At 32.5% G+C, this 13,812-nt stretch overlaps 1 protein-coding gene across 3 annotated transcripts in view; it reads right to left on the reverse strand.

Moving 5' to 3' along the window:
* LOC124359955 overlaps nt 1–4,950 on the reverse strand; it is a 222,149-nt gene extending 217,199 nt beyond the window's left edge. For all 3 annotated transcript variants that reach the window (XR_006922198.1, XM_046813148.1, XM_046813147.1), the window contains exon 1: nt 4,867–4,950. The gene's annotated coding sequence lies outside the window, so the exon portion shown is untranslated. The remainder of the gene's footprint in view (nt 1–4,866) is intronic.
* Between the last annotated feature and the right edge of the window lie 8,862 nt (nt 4,951–13,812).

The raw sequence follows: 13,812 nt of genomic DNA on the forward strand, positions 1-13,812 counted from the left end.
TATTTGTAGAAAATTTTGTCTTCTTTAAAAACATTGATAATTTTAAAAAGTGTTAAATTCACATGAGAATATATTACAAGTTACTACCACAATAAAATCAACCAGGTGGTTCGCGAGTTACGGTTCTAGAAGTTGTAGATGAATACACAACGACTATAGTTTTTCTTTAGCACCATAAACGTGAGTCCACATAAACGGAGTAAGCATATATTTTTCTTTCATGAATGTTAACTTTTATGAATGACGTATGTAATGTACTGTATACACAACAAAGGTGTTAGCTGCGGTGTAATGCTTAAATAACATATTACACGACATGCCACTGCGTAATAGCTACCTAGACACATATTACAGTTTCACACATTGCGGTGCTCAATCCGTACAGCCTGGAAAATAATGTGATCAACTTTAGTAAATAATAAAAGTAAACAATAACTGTGATTAATATGCTCTAAAACTGTGTAACTGGACAATGTCAAATTAGAACTTAAATATAAAAATTAACTCTATTACGTTACATATTTTCTTCATCAAAGAAGTATATTCTGTGTAAATTCCAATTTGAAATGTATATTTTTTTTAATGTGGTATCAAATTGTTTTAAACCATATAGTGGTGATAAGACTTCAAATTAAAGCAGATTCTTCAATTGGTTTAACAATTGCACCGGGCTTTCAAAGCTTATATTACATTCTAATTACTGATTCGGGGAATCTAACATTGTCTAAGCAACAAATTGAACCCTAAGCCTATAACAATGAATTTACTCAGTATCTGAACGTTTATGTGATTTTAAATATGTTTTTAAATTATGAAGACATTGTTTTAACCTAACACATTATATATCAAATTAAAGAGGAGAACAGAAAGCAGTTTTAGAAAATGTGCCTTTTTATAATAAAATAATTATTTGAACAAAATCATAAATAAAACAAAATTACGGAAAAAATAAAATTTGAAAAATTGTAACTTTGTATAAAAGTTTTATTTTTCAACCACCTAATGTTGTATAAACGTTTTTTTAAACCACCGTTTTATAAATGTGTGTTTGATGTCAAATAACATAAAAGAAAGAAAGTATTCATGTTAGTACTAATGGAAGGCCTATCATAATCATACTCAGCATCATTCACGCCTTGATCATTAGGTCTAACCTCAAAATCTGGATCAGGATCATTGTCGTTGATAAACTCACCCTACGAGAATCATAAATTTGACCCAAGATTATTTCAAACTGAATCGCAGATGATCTTTTATTTTCATTAAAATACGATAATCCTCCTCCACATCAAGCTCAGACTCTGTGACGTCGTATCACGTATCGTGCGCGCCATTATTTTGGTCTAAATTATTACTCATTTTACACAATGGTCAAGAAAAATAAACTTTTTATCACTAAGAAACCAATCAAAATAAACTAAGCCATCACTAAACCAATATTTATCACTTTATTCAGTAACAGTGGAACTTTGTTTATAAATAATAATGATCGCATCACTGCGTCATCAGTCGGTTACGGAACTAAGCAGTTGTGCAATAGTTGAAAGTACTATTTTTACAGCTGCACAACTGTTACTTGTCATAAAAAATGCTTATGAATAAAAACAATATAACATATGAAATAGTCTGAAACAACTAAACCCGATTGTTTTACCGAAAACCTAAACGTATTGAAATAAGTACCGGAGCCCGAGTATAGGTCGGGCTCCGTATACAACGGCGTGCGTGCTAGCCCGACCTATACTCGGGCTCCCTATTCAATGTGTCAACAAAGGATTGATTGGCTGATCGTTAGCAAAGCCAATCACTCGAGGAGCTTGAAAGACTTCATTTCTGTCTGTATGTCTACCTGTTCACACTATATCTTAAGAATTAATTGATCTATAGATTTTAAATTTTGCATTCGGCTTCATTTCTATGCAAGAAATATCGTATTCTATGATATTGATAGCATCATAAGTTTATATTATCCTTATGTATAACAATAATGGCAACGAGAAAATTGTAAATAAATAATAATTCTCAAACAAACTGAATAGAATAATAAGTTATGGAATTTTAAAATTTTTGTGTTAGATAACACATGTAGCCAAATTAAATTAACTACAGTTAATTATAATTAACTAATTATAGACTTGAAATTGAGTATGCAAGCTCAGCGAAAAATGTTTGCTACGAGTAAAGTGGTTTAGCTTGTAATTATATTCTTTGATAACAACGTTTAAAACTTGATAGGCTAACTACAATTTAGTATGTAGAAACAAATATAAGTAGTATGTTAATATGTAAACATCGTTGTTTATATTTTTAGGGACGCTGTACAACATTTCATGTGTCATATTTAATTTTGTGGTACAGGTGTTAAATTCATCTTTCACATGGTACCCAACATAATATCTTTGCACTATTTAACAATGAAATTTATTTTTAAAATTAAGCGTAACACTGAGAGCTATAAACACTACTTTTAATTTGTTTTCTTATGTAAAAATTAATATTATCTAAAATAACGGAAAACTTTTCGTTAAGTTATTATTGATCCCGTAGTATTAAGTTATTACATAATAAGGTACTTTTGATTGCACTGTAATATTATTGACTTATATGAACAGCTGTTCAAAACACAATCAAGACTAATCATTCGTGTAGCAGGATAGGTGGCATTATCAAAAACAGAATGTAAAAACAGAACAAAAACCAGGTGCGTAGAACTACAATCCAAGACAATCACAACAGTGGGGAAAGTAATGCTGTATTATTTAAAACCCTTAAACTACTTATTAAACGCTCTATACAATTTTATAAGGGAGGTCTATAAAAAGAATTTTCATGGAATTTATCGGGAACAAATGTACAATTAACGTTTCAGCAGTGAGGGCTAAAAGTATATTCATCATTTTGAGGTGGAAACTGGATTCGCAATAACGAATAACTTTCTAAGAGTACCTTCTTGATTCTCATCCCCCTCAGACCTACTCATCATTAAATGATAGTACAGTTAGGAAAAACACCATGTATCACGTTATGGGCTGAGGTAAAGTTTAGCTATTTTTAATTTTAGTTTTTTCCTGCAGTCAGAAAGACAGTCAAACAATATTACAGAAAAGAATGGATTACAGCCCCAGGCAGACAAAAGAGAAACGTGCCAGACTAATGAGTGATAGTCTTCAATAACGTGTAGCTTCGAGCTTGGAACTCACGCTTGCCTATATAGAAATAAAGATTTATGCAAACTTTCCAGAAATCTTCCTAGAAATATCTTGTGAGTTACTAAGTCTCATGTTAAAATGCCATTGTTGTATGCAGTTTGTTTATAAGATTATTTACAGGACCATTTTTTGCTGACGCTCATCCGTATCCCACTCGCTAATACTCGCATAGAACTCGATGTTGCCTATATAGAAATGAAGCTTCATGCAAACTTTCAACTTACTGTACTTGTCAGGTCGTTTACAAGATCTCGAGCGGACAGGGAGAAATTAAATTTTCTAACCATTCGAGCTTCTTTAACAGTCAGTCAATAAGTTCAAAATCTGGACGAACTATTTCTATTACATAACAAACATTAATTAGTTTCTATTGTTTATTAAAAGACATATCAATTCTACCTTTGTCTTATTTTTTATATAATTGTTTAATTATCTCATTTAGACAGAAAAATGATGAGCAGCTTCACCTTCGGTTCATTCAAGGATTCCATCAAACTATAGTGAAACGTCTGCGAAAGAAAACGTAGAACCATCGACACTAAAATGACGTTCCATGTCCATTATCGATAAGTGGAGTTTGATTTTTATAAACTGAACCAATTAAAAGTTTAAGCCGTACCCTCATTACAAGACCCTCTCTACCGCACATACTAGTAGACACTGCGTAATTTATTCAACAATTTATTACATTTTTCAACAATATTTGTATACATTAAAGATTAGAGGTACGCCACAGCACTCTTCGTGTAAGAGGCTTTCTGATTTTGTATGAAAAGTTTCAAGTCTAGAACTACATTGTTATTGTGTCACAAGTTAAAATGTCTAAAATTGTAAGACATCTCTTAGTACATTTGAAAATGTATTTGTTCTTGTATTTTCTCGTTTATCCTTAAGGCTAATGTAAACAATTTCATCCTAATTCCATGTTCTATCATCATCACAATCGATTTTGCATATATAGAAAAGAAGCTTCGTACGAAATTTCAAGTCGTATAATCGGTTCGATTTCGAGGTATCGTGCCGATATACAAACATACGGAAAGAAAATTTTTCCAAATCCTAAAGTAATGAGCTTTGCTAACTCTCAGCAAATCATTCTAACCAAAAACGAAGAGGTACAACACATACACAAAATCCATCGTACAATATTAGAACTGTAGAGTATGAAGATTAGATGTGCTATACTATCCGTCAGAATGATAAAACGTCATAGTATTTAAATTTGTGCTTGTGTACTATTGTATCTGCCTGTACATACAGACATGATACATAGAAACCTTGCACTTAATAATATACTGTATGTATGAACTGGTACTTATGTTGGCATTCAAATTTATAAATATACACGTATATGCAACTGCATATTGTGTAACTGCGAAGAAACAAGTTTCTGGATTTGTTTTACTTAATTCGTTTCATCCCTTGTAGTGTTTAAATGACGTTGTCAACGCACTCGTTGAGTAATAAATAATTAAAAATAAATTATAGGCTAAACTTAAAAAGTTTCAATAATAAATTGGGAAAAAACTGCCATTTTGTGAATCACTTTCCATAAATCTTTTCTTCGACTCGCCTCAATAATTTGAGTTCAATAAAGTAGGGCTGCCAAAAAGCTCGAACTCCAACCCATATTTAACACAACGAACGCGAGACATACCTGAGTTGGGTAGGACTGGACGAGAGAAATCACTCGTGACACAGAGGCGCACAATACACAGCGAAACTGACATGCAGACGGGCTGAGACTGAAGACTGAGGCACTGTCTCGCGCGTGCGTCGATCCTCCCTCCACCCTCTCCACACCTCAGCACGTACACCTGCCACTACAGTAAACTCCACGACCGCTGGTACTCCCCAGAGCAGACTACAATACGTCTCAGATGAGGCGACATCGATCCTAGGTCACGAGTTTCAACATCAAATCCACTTTAAAATTCCATTTCTACAAAAAAGAAAAAGTTTTGATTTTTTATCTCATTATTTTTATTCATGAAAGTTTTTGCGATTCCCAAATCGATTTGAAAAAAGTATTACCATATAATTATTTTTCCATCTTATATCCCTCTCCTCTCCCAGTGAGAGATTGTTGGGTTTCACACTATTACCGTCAGTATAAATTCCAGAATTTTGAAGAATGATGAGCACAGTACATAACCCTGACAGTACATAGTCTTTCATACCTACACGTCAGTATTAATGTCAGTCAAATTATTTATGACGATCTACATGTTTCTCACAGTACTGATATTCTAAGATATTGTTAGTTCCTTGTTAAGGTACTACTATTGATTGTTCATCAGTTGATTACTCCACATCTACATGGTCAATATCAATACCAGAATTTTGCCTGCCATACTGGTAGATAGTCTATTGTTTGTTAAGACCTATACTATTGACTGTTACTATACATCTACAGGGTCAATATCAGTATTTTGTCTACATTACTGGTAGATAGTATATGGTTTGTTAAGACCTATACTATTGACTGTTACTATACATCTACAGGGTCAATATCAGTATTTTGTCTACATTACTGGTAGATAGTATATGGTTTGTTAAGACCTATACTATTGACTGTTACTATACATCTACAGGGTCAATATCAGTATTTTGTCTACATTACTGGTAGATAGTATATGGTTTGTTAAGACCTATACTATTGACTGTTACTATACATCTACAGGGTCAATATCAGTATTTTGTCTACATTACTGGTAGATAGTATATGGTTTGTTAAGACCTATACTATTGACTGTTACTATACATCTACAGGGTCAATATCAGTATTTTGTCTACATTACTGGTAGATAGTATATGGTTTGTTAAGACCTATACTATTGACTGTTACTATACATCTACAGGGTCAATATCAGTATTTTGTCTACATTACTGGTAGATAGTATATGGTTTGTTAAGACCTATACTATTGACTGTTACTATACATCTACAGGGTCAATATCAGTATTTTGTCTACATTACTGGTAGATAGTATATGGTTTGTTAAGACCTATACTATTGACTGTTACTATACATCTACAGGGTCAATATCAGTATTTTGTCTACATTACTGGTAGATAGTATATGGTTTGTTAAGACCTATACTATTGACTGTTACTATACATCTACAGGGTCAATATCAGTATTTTGTCTACATTACTGGTAGATAGTATATGGTTTGTTAAGACCTATACTATTGACTGTTACTATACATCTACAGGGTCAATATCAGTATTTTGTCTACATTACTGGTAGATAGTATATGGTTTGTTAAGACCTATACTATTGACTGTTACTATACATCTACAGGGTCAATATCAGTATTTTGTCTACATTACTGGTAGATAGTATATGGTTTGTTAAGATGTTATTAACTGTTCATAAATTTCTCATTCCATACCCTCACGGTCAGTATAAATGCCAGTATTTTGAAGAATGATGATCTCCCTGTTGGCCACAGTACAATAGTCTAGGGTTTGTACAGAAACTTGCAAATGATCTATGACGATCTACACGTTTCTCACAGTACTGATATTCTAGGATGTTGTTAGTTCCCTATTACGGTACAACTATTGATTGTTCTTTAGTTTATTATTCCACATCTACAGGGTCAATTTCAATAACAGTATTTCGTCTGCAGTACTGATAGATAGTCTATGGTTTGTTACGACTTATGCTATTGACTGTTCATAAATTTCTCATTCCACACCCTAGACGGTCAGTATCAATGTCAGTACTTTAAAGAAAGACGACTTATCTGTTTTCCAAAGTACCGATAATTGAGGATTCGCCTAGGCTTATGCAATTCAGTTTTCATTAGTAATTCCTAACCCAGTAGCCACTATCTATCTTTCTGTTGCCTCCAAAAGAGACACATTGTAAGTGTAACACTATTTATGGTAACGGGAATTTGCAGTGGGTATGATGTGCTAAAACACTAAGTAGCACAATCTTTTTCTACTCTTCTTCAGGTGTAAACAATGCTATATATAACAAGTAAAATTATACTCAAAACATTGGAGACTTAGACCGTAAGAATAGATTTGTGTAGAATAGCTTGATATTCAAAATTGAACAGCAATACTGGTTACGTCACACTAACTAAACCATGAGTGAATACTACTGATCTTGTGACATGAAGGTAGGGTTCATCGTAAAAATATTCGGTGCGCACAGTATTATCTTATCGGTGCAAAACTAAGTATGTAACTTAGAAAATGTCTCATTCAGCATGCTGACACCTTTTAACGGAAAGATCGATGTCATAATGGTCACAGACAATTTAGATTAGAATAGCTATTCATTTTAATTTTGTTACATACTCATAGATAATCATTGTTTCCAGAAAATCAAAACCAATTAGTTTTTGTCGATAATTTCGTTTGGAATTGTAATCTCAAAGGAATCAAACATTCCAACGTACACATCGAAGTTCTAACGCAAGATTTGTTTTAATTTTTTAATAAACCGTATGAATCCCCTCGTAGGTGCTACTTACAAAGGTTCTTGAAAGCCTAGAGCCGGAAAACTGAGATGGGAATTTCCTTACAGGAGATCTTGGCACTGCTAGACGATACCATAGTAGAGGTACTCTCGAATGACCTGCGACCCGGTTTTTACACATGCATTATGCACTGGTTGCCATGCACTGCAGCCTGCTACCCATTTTAAAAGCATGCTTCAGAACGCATGGTAATCGAGTGGAGTTGTATGCGCTTCGGTTACTGCAACCCTTGCCAATAATGGCAGGACCGATGATGGAAGGAAGTCCTGCGGTGAACAATTGGTAGTTAATATGGCAATTTTCGAAGTAAATGGAGTGTAACTAACTCTGTTTTAAACAATCTTCACTGTTTACGCAAATACCAGCATCTCTTTACTGAGCACACTCGCTTGTAAAATATCGTCGTAACACAACGTAAGAGGAAATGTCTAACGTATTCGGAGAAAACGCCATTATTTTGATGGGAAATTGTGAAAATCAAAGTTGCAGGGGCTCTACAGGAACAGGTAGATTATTCACTTGTTCCTTATTAAGGAGTACGAGGAAAGTAGTCTATTGAATTTTTAGTTTTTTATGTGAGAGCAAGCTATAAGCTGTTTATTTATGTATTATTTGTCTGTTACACTGACCATCTACTTGGTCAGTGGATTTTGGTCAGTGACTTCCAAAGATTGTCATATTGTAAACATGTATCTATCCTCAGGAATACTCGAAAGAAATTTTACCATTAAAACGTATGTTGATGGTTATATATTTGTAGTTATGGCGTATCATAATAGATTTTAAAGAGTTAATGTACTATTATATGTTTTTGTAATAAATATATAATTAATCTAGTTCTTAGCTTAACTTATTCCCGCGATATCCTGAAGAGTACTCCAGTAGTACAATTTTTATTGGTCAAAACTCATTCTACGAAACACAGACACAGAGAAGAGGAATTTTCCCAACACTAACTAATCTAACGCTCAGCGAAACTTCTTCTTTGGAATATATCTTATACACTATTATATACATCCTCACTGCGAATCTACTGTACAATGAGTTATGATGACTAATGACCAGATACTACTGCTCCTTAAGGCATCTGCCTCAGTCATCGTGTTAAATTCAATCTTGCATATGTAAAAATAAATTTTGATACCTAATTTGAAGTCCATAGCTAAAAGTATTCATAAGATGTAAGAACATCTTTCTTAAGAACTTCTTACATCGTGTCTTTTATGTAAGAACATAAAAGAGACAGACATGCAGAAAACATGATGCTAGCTTTCTCAATACTAGCAAAATTTATACAACTTTAATTCTATATCTGAATTTCTTCTCGAGGTTTCTTGTCGGACAGAGAGTTAAAAATATTACTAGCCCCCCGGTAAATATGATGGTCAGCCATTAAAAACTTCTTCAAATCTAATTTTTATTTAACTGTATAAATATAAAAATGTAGTACACCAAGAAATCTGAATCCTAAATTACTTTATCTCGCGTAAAATTTAAACTACATAAGAATACAAATAAGCTGGCATGCATATTTTGGTCTTAAATTACAGATTATTGGTACAGAAGAACAAACTTCATAAACACGAGCCAAACGCTAATTGAACGCTCACAGAAGATACTGAACGCGCATTCGTACGTAGAATTCGATGCGAAGCACGTCTAGCATCTGAATGGAATATAATGAAGTTAGAGCCTCGTGTGTGTGTAACTCTCGGTTTGATGTGATTTCAATGTTCATATTCCGTAGTAACTTAATTATGTCAGCCTTGCCTCCTCACTTCCTGCCTCTCCGGGAACAATATCGCAGCCCATCTCCGTTCTCCGCTGCACCAAAGGTAATCAGGTTATTGGTTCATGAGTTTAGTGTCGAGTTTAATAAGGTTTGGTGGCCTTCAACCCTACTGCTTCACTCTGGCGACACACACATATATATTTCCTGAAATCTCGCCAAGGAAGTGATTTTATATTTTAATATCGTTATCAACATTAGTACAAAAACTTACGATATCAACATCCAATCGTTTTACGGCCAATCGTTTTTATACGCCATGTTATTTATCATAATATATTCAAACATTATTTGCCCAAGGCTCTTTTTAAAACTAAAAGTCCATAACATTTCTATGAGTTATTTTTGTTCTAACTGTATACAAAACTTGTGGATACTAGTGACTCGGTGACAGGAAGTCGGGAAGATCTGGTTCATGTATTTGTTATTTGGGGATTTTGTATAAAATGTCTGATCTAATCTACTTCTCAAGCTACATAGATTAGCCATAAAATCTAACACTTTTTCAGTTTGATATAATCAAAAAGACAGCAAATCGAAAAAATATTTTTTTTTGTTTTTATTGTGGTGAAAGGGATATTTAAATTCGCTGTGTGTTACAGATACATCGCAATAGAATGCTAGCTTAAGTCTCTAACCAGGCTATGGTAACAATATGGTCTGAGGAAGTGAGTTAATGAGAGATTAAGATCGACCTTCATAAACGATGCATGGCAGTAAAAATTAGCGATATATTAGGATCTATTGGGGGACTATCATACGCTAGTAGACAATAAAACTTGTATACAGACAGCTATTGAGTGTTATATTAGGATTTATTAGTGGGGACTATCATATATACTAGTTGACATTAAAATCTGTTTACAACTATTGAGTGATATATATATAAAGATCTATTAGAGGTATATAAAGAGGTACAAAGTGGTATATTAGGATCTATTATTGGGGACTATCATATATATCTATACTAAATAACATTAAAATCTGTTTACAACTATTGAGTGATATATATAAAGATCTATTAGAGGTATAAAGAGGTGCAAAGTGGTATATTAGGATCTATTATTGGGGACTATCATATATATATATATATATATATATATATATATATATATATACTAAATAATATTAAAATTTGTATACAGCTATTGGGTGATATATCAGAGAAACTATCATGTATACTAGTTGACAGGAAACTTGTATAGATCTATTGAATGGTTTACTTGCATTGATGAGGATAACTATTGTGTGTACTAGGTGCAGTAAAGGTTTGATTACAATTGAGAGTGGTAATAGTTGATGTAGACATATAAATAGATCTTTACTATTTGATAGTAACAGCTTCTTACATTGCAGGGAAGATATTAGAGTTAAACACTTTTGACAATCCTTTATAATTAGATATTGTAAAACTGTAGGAAACCATTATTTTAATTAGTTTACTCTTTCGAAATGGTGATTCAGTTTTTCATTTCCTCTATTTGTAAAGGCCTATATAAAGAGACGAACAAATTAGTTTGTTCAGATAATTCTCTTCAAATATCATTGTAGAGAATGCTGAGTGAGAGATCTGGTAAATACTAATGTTTAATCAGTGCCTTTGATCCTAACAAAGCTCTCAGTATTAATAAAATCAAACATGGCGCTCTCGCGTCATCCTCTCTGATTAGATCTAACCTTTGTTAGTGATACCCACTGTGTGTACGCCTATATTTATCAGCTGGGATATTTTTAATGTTTGTAAGTTCTTACTTTAAAATTATAATTGAGTTATTATAACATATACACAATGTTAGGCTTTCTTAATTAATGATTTGCTCTTTTTTGAGTTTATGCTAACTTAAATGACTAACTAGCAATTTAAGTTTCAATAAATTCATAATGTTAATACTAAAGTTATGAGAAAAATCTCTAGAGATAGCAACTCATACTAATTCATTAAAAAATTTGAAACGAAATTCCATTTTTTTATTATTATTTTGAGAAACGTGAGTAGTTCGATAATGCTGAGTTAAAGTTTTAAATAAAAGAAATTTTGGGATTAACCCCGAGAAAATTGTCTCTATTTTTAAACAATATACCATATAAACCGAATATAGAACACAGGAGTAAAGGTTGTCCCGTAAACTTATTTTTAAGAAGTGCAGTTTTTTATCCTATAGGCCTACTGTCTTTGTAAAATAATGTCCGTCTAAAATTGAACTCATATATCCTAAGTAATATTTAATATTTTGAGTGAGGATTGAAAAGACATTGACAAAATATTAAAGTGTAACTGCATCTTTAATTTAATTCCAATTAACTCAAATATAGCGAAACTAATCTGGATATGATCTCTCCGGTTGATCACCATTATAGTATAGTGAAAATTATTCACCTCAAATCCAAATTTGCAGCAGAAATGGTTTCTGTTCCAGTACATTAAAGCTTAATTTGATCGCTGTTTTAACATGTTTCATTATAATTTATATCCAATTTTAAGTGTTAACTTATGTGTTATTTTTAATGATAATTTTGTTGCGACGATATAAAAATTAGTTTTTTAGTATACGCTGGCTAATATTTACACAACTTGCTGTACAACTTATTATAACAGAGATTATATCACAGTAACTTTCACGTTGTCAAATATAATCGCCTTTGGCTTTCATAGCGTTAGGCCGATCCCAAGGCGCTTCATTTAGGTAAATTTCCCAACTTTAATTTAGTAATAAGACTGAAACCTCTTTACTTCTTTTGAGTGGCATACAAAATGATATGCACTAATTAGACAACGTATTTATAAATAATATATTGTGCTTACTCACTCGCTAATAGGCGTAACAGTTTTGATAATCCAAGGTATAATACACAATTTAAATCTGGTATAATCGTGAAATAAGATGTGCACATAACAAAAACAGTATCCCTCTCTATATTTACTGGTCAATTATCGTAAAAAAATATCTCAAAATTTACCAATCTTGACTAATGAATCATCTACATTCCATAACAGGATAAAAACCCCTAAATACTTTATTTTAGTGCCAAATAGCGATACCATGTTTAACCTTTTGAAATAACTAGAGAATGGTAATGAAATTCACCAATTACGATAGTTTTATACTTAAAAAAACATAAAGTTCATATTTTATTATATATTTTTTTTTTATTTTCCTTGCGAAATACATCAATATATTTTAGTGATCAGTAGGTCTTTGAAGTTGAGTGGAGAAATAGCAATACTATGCAAACTGAAACTTCTGACCCGACACTCGGGTTAACTAGAGGAGAGGCTGAATTTACGCCCTGTGACGTCATCCACAGTGGAACCTCAGAGAGTTTTGCAGTTACATCATATAATTATTGAACATAAAATTCATATTTGCTAAAAAAAAATCATGGAATATTACTGTAAAAATAAGACATATTTTGAGGACGTATATTAAAAAAAACTTATATATGTATGTATTAAATAATAAAAAAAAGACTCTCGTTGTCAAGCTGAATGTAATATCATATTTTTAATAAGGACATTTACCAATACGATGCTTACACAACCAAAGTGCATCCAATATATCTAGTTTAATAATTATAAATAACCAACATTAACGTAGCTATAGTGGGAATGGTTGAATGAATGTGAGTGTTAAGTTAAGCTTCTGTTCACCTTCCTCTTTGTACAGCTATGAAATCTGATTGGTTCAACCCTTTCCACCACAACTATTTTATGAACAGAAAAATAGGTTGCTTAACCGTGCTTAGAGATCATGTTTAAACTATCATAGTGCACTCAATTTGTCACCTGATAAGACAACGAGAACCTCCTCAACTACATTAAAGTATATTTAGTAATATAGGCATCTGTAATGTTGAAACTATATAAAGATTTCATTTTTAGCTTCTTTGACGCCGACTTGTTTTGGATCCTTTCAGAAGACCATGACTCCACATTCCAGTAGTCAAATTTCAGACAATGCAAAAGCGGAAGTATAAGCGGTGAAGTAAAACTCAACACTCACTTTAAATAAATAGTTTTACAATATTAGTACAAGTGTTCATTTTATGTAATCCTAACATATATTTATACACTCAAGATCTAAATTATATTCCGAGGTCAGCGAACCTTAATCAATGCACTTTCGAACCAGAATATCAAAGTTTAAGCAAGCATAGCAAAAAGAAGTAAGCCAGAAAAGTACAAAACCTGGTTTGGATATACGTAAGCGTGAAGCGTGATGCACATATAGAAACATATCGTATCAACTTGAAGTTATATTTGAGTAATACGTTAAGCACACATGTTCAGGGCCAAGCGAGCGAGACTATAGATT

Source organism: Homalodisca vitripennis, chromosome 4 (genome assembly GCF_021130785.1).
Source record: "Homalodisca vitripennis isolate AUS2020 chromosome 4, UT_GWSS_2.1, whole genome shotgun sequence".
Classification (NCBI taxonomy): Eukaryota; Metazoa; Arthropoda; class Insecta; order Hemiptera; family Cicadellidae; genus Homalodisca; species Homalodisca vitripennis.